Below are 4,351 nucleotides of genomic sequence, written 5' to 3' on the forward strand. Positions count from 1 at the left end.
TTGCGAAGGAAAATGCTGCTCCTGAGGAACATTGTGCTGTGTATGGGTTGCGGTATGAATAACAGACAGTCTTATTTTCTTGGCAAAGTCCAAAACTCCACTCCTAAAATCCAATTTTTGTTCAACATTAAAAGTACTGACGATTGGAATCAGAGACTAAAAGACCTATCATCGTTAGGCTTAGGAGCAGGAACATTAGGGATTGGAGTCTTCATGAAAGATATCATAGTATCCTCCAAATCCCTTCGTTGCTTTGCTGGACGCTCAGAGAGGAAAGGTGGGTTAGCTAAGACATTCCTCACTTGAAACATCCCACACTTCTGGGAATCTTTTAATCGCTTCAATAAATAATTCTATGTCGATTTTGCTGTCCATACTATAGCCGATACAGCACGTATGAATTGAACAACAGTCAACAATGAAGTGCCAGAACGCAGCAGCCAGCGGTGACGCTGCGTTCTGGCAGAACCCGCAACTAGAAAATTAATGCTGCGTCACCGCCATCTATCTTTACCTGACGCTGCGTCCCGGGGACCATGTGTGTATGGGTCACTTTAGAACAATGTACTTCTAAACCGCGCATCAATGGGACGCTGCGTCACAGCGTCCTTTTAACGCTAGTCTGCATCAGGCCTAACATCAACAATTTTTTCTGATTTCCACATTTTACAAATTGTTCTTCATTTGTACCCCTTGAAATCAATGCATTTACAATGCAGTATGTAATTTTTGCAATGTAAATTACAAAATCTGAAGGAAGAGTAAGTCCTCCTCAGTTCAAAGTGTCAAAATAAATATCTTGATTGCTGGTTTCTTTCCCTACCAAGTAATCAATACAAAGTGGACACTGTAACCTTGAAGATACCTTGAAAGAGGCATAACCTGATAACCTGATATGTACAAAAGGTTGGAGGTATCAGCTTCAAAGGTAAAAGTATCGGGATCTTGGATGACACTAAAAATTGGAGCTACATCTACAGTTTCAGTCCTTTCTAGGTCTATATTTTCTGCTGCTTCAAATGTTTGTGAGGACCATTTTAGAATTCCATACTTGGCTGATTTTATACCTAAAAGAGATTTCATTCTGAGTTTTTTTTTCTGCCTCTAAGACCTGTACAAAGGAAACATTGTAGTTACCACCTGATAACTGCCTATAGCAACTGAAGCGTTGCTCGAAATTGTCGGTTTGTAACTTTCCTGGCAGTACAAATTCCACATTAAGAGTTTGCAAACTGTATTGTATAAATTCAATTAACACAGAGGTATTCTGAAACAAAGCCCTGAAAGTATCAGGAATTAAGCCACCTTCTCTAATGCACTCCTATTTTTGCAACCATTGTAAAAAATTGTCTTAAAAATTTAAGGCGGGCATCTCCAACACTATAAAAGGGATTCGCCAATTCAGTTCTTTTCATAGTACCCAAGAGCTTGGATTTCACGTTTACAATTGTCCACCACTGCAGTATTATCAATACAAAGTGACAAGTACTTGGGCTTGACACAATACCAGATCGACTTTGAAATTCAGCATTTAAAACACTGTAAGTAGACTCGTGGAAAATATTGCAAACTAATGAAACTTTCTGTCTTTCTAAGTTGCTTGGGTACAGAGATTTATGATTTAATTTATGAGCAGGTTTCAAGAGAGGACTCACATTATTACCATAGTGATACAGTTGCTTAAGGTCTGAAAATTTTGCAGTCAAAAGTGTGTCTTCAAAATCTGGAAAAATCAATGTTTGAGAAGCATCTTTCTGATTGATCCAGCAGTTTCTAATGTTCTTAAAAATATGAACAAAGTCGTATGTAAAAAATGTCTTATATGGTGGATCAATGTCATTTGAATCATACCCTTCATTTGAACCCTGAAGTAGCGCCATCATATTTCTGTTTACTCTGTGATTGTCTGAAACAACAGAAAGTATATGGCACCCACACTTTCTTAATAAATCAATTACGACATTTATCATACCATATAAATCTTTGCCTGTCAAATTCTTTACTGGGTAAAGAGCAACAATTTCCCTGAAGTTACCAAATAGAGAAGAAACAAAAAATGCCTGGACAGTTTTAGCTTCAGTATTTTGCTGGTTATCAGCATATCCGAACAGTTGCCCTGATTTATAATCAATCTGTGGTTTGATATGCATTTCATCAATTTGTAAACTAACTAAACATTCTCTCTCTCTGCCAAGTTTTTATGGCATTTTTGAGAAAATGTTCATTGTCATTGAATTTGCCGACACTGAAAACAAAGAAGTCAAATGTTGCAAATATTTCATATGTGGTAAAACAATCCAAGATGTTTCTCGGATTGCCGCATAACAACTTGGACAGTGCATATACAACATAAAAGCCCATAAAATATGTTTGGTTGTATAGCACTGGACTCTCCCAATAATAAAAGAAGTGAATTTAATTTGTTCGTAATAACTGATAGCATAGATTGGACACTTTGAGCAGTTACACAGTCTTTCTCAACAGACTCATATTTCTTCAAAATTTGTTCTAACAGAGTCCAGCGGGTGAGTTTCATATTTCCTGTTAATATGTCAAACAGTTCACTTCTAGCTACCATGTTCTGATTGACACATACTTCACAATTCATATCATTATTTATTTGAACACTAACTATTATCTGTGGTATGGTTTCGAAAGTGCACTGATAAAGTATTACGTAATAAATATTATAATAAATAAACAAACCCTTTAGCAACTGTGACTTTCCACTAACATTGTCGGTAAACGTAGAGAAGTCCTTAATAATGAATTTTTCAAGAAAACCTTTTTCTTTTTCAGCATGTGCTTCAGCCTGTCTGGCTCTTCGTTCTTCAGGGTCCCTCCGCTTCTTTGTTTCTGGGGTTAACAAATAAGCTGGCAAATAAGGAAAAATTGTAGGGAGTGCTCCTGTTACTAACTTCAACCTATCTATAGGACGTTCCTTCCACTCTCCCAACGAATCCTTGTATTTTTCCACTTTTATTACATCTTGTTCATGAAAATGGTGTATGCAAACCACAGCCCACTTTGAAGGTTGCCACTGCTTGCGTGGTATTTTTCTTATCCAGGCTTGGCAAAGTTTCTCTTCATTTGGGAATCTGAATACTGGAACATAACCTCCTTTGCTCGGATAATTTGAAGTGCAGTTAGGAACACAACATTTATCTGGCATTGTAATTAATGCATTCTTGAAAGAAAATTGAATAGTAAAGCAAAACGAGCCAATAGGTAATATTATATTAATAAAACAGAAAACATATGCATAATACATAGGATTTGACTTTAAGAATGTTTGTTATTGTTTTTTGCGTGTTTTATTTCTGTTTTAAAATTATGTTTTTACCTACCATATATATATATATATATATATATATATATATATATATATATATATATATATATAATTACTATTTCTTCTGTAGGTTCATTGGTTTAAAGGCGAAACACAAGTAAAAAAACTCATCATAAATTGCAAATACTCTTAAATAAGTGTAAACAAAGATTAAACCGCATATGCCATGTGAGTTGGTTGGTCGATGCCTGATGTACATGTTGCCAAGTTTCAGCATTCCGACCTTCTACTAAAGTCGACTGTGACTTACCCCATTATTGCATGTAGGTGCTCAATTATGTTCTTTCATGTCCTTCCAGTCAAAATACCAACAACAATATGGCCTACCACAGAGTTTTGCGTTATTTTGGATGCAAGTGTCGAAATACAATTTTAATATTTTATTGCTATTACTGGGTTTGAAATGGAATTGTAGTGGTTTTATCCTTATTTAGTTTAAGTACATTACTAATGAACCATTTATTTGGTTAATCATTTGTCTTCGAAATAGGCCTACTTTTTATAAGCTACAGCTCATCGTCTTCTCTATAAGCAGGATGGACACAAGGAACAGAAATAAAGGATATTACATTATTTTGTTCATTAAGAAAGCACTCAACACTTAAAGATTTTTTTCTTCAGAAAATATATTAATTACATATTAAATGTAAGAGAAAAACACTTTTCAATAATTCAAATATAATAATAAAAATAATACACTGCAATTACTTACGCATTAGGTATATACAACAGAGAAACCTACACTTTTCCTTTAGAAAACAAAGATTTGTTAAATCAGTGGGTAAAAAACACGACAAGGGTTAAATGGCATCCCACGAAACACAGCTTCCTATGCTCTCCACATTCAGAAGACAAATATATGTACATGACAAGGAGTAGGATGCAGTTGTTGACAAGGCAGTACAAACAATTGCTGGTTTTCCTGCAAATTTACAGAACAACATGAACTCCAAATCCTCACCTACAAAACGTAAAGCTTGTGATATAATGAAGACAGTG

At 35.2% G+C, this 4,351-nt stretch overlaps 1 protein-coding gene across 1 annotated transcript in view; it reads right to left on the reverse strand.

Annotated features, from left to right (window-relative positions):
* Positions 1-3,948: 3,948 nt before the first annotated feature.
* LOC138699781 (protein FAM50 homolog) overlaps positions 3,949-4,351 on the reverse strand; it is a 245,250-nt gene continuing 244,847 nt past the window's right edge. The window contains exon 8 of the mRNA XM_069826018.1: positions 3,949-4,274. The gene's annotated coding sequence lies outside the window, so the exon portion shown is untranslated. The remainder of the gene's footprint in view (positions 4,275-4,351) is intronic.

Source organism: Periplaneta americana, chromosome 1 (assembly GCF_040183065.1).
Source record: "Periplaneta americana isolate PAMFEO1 chromosome 1, P.americana_PAMFEO1_priV1, whole genome shotgun sequence".
NCBI classification, from domain to species: Eukaryota; Metazoa; Arthropoda; class Insecta; order Blattodea; family Blattidae; genus Periplaneta; species Periplaneta americana.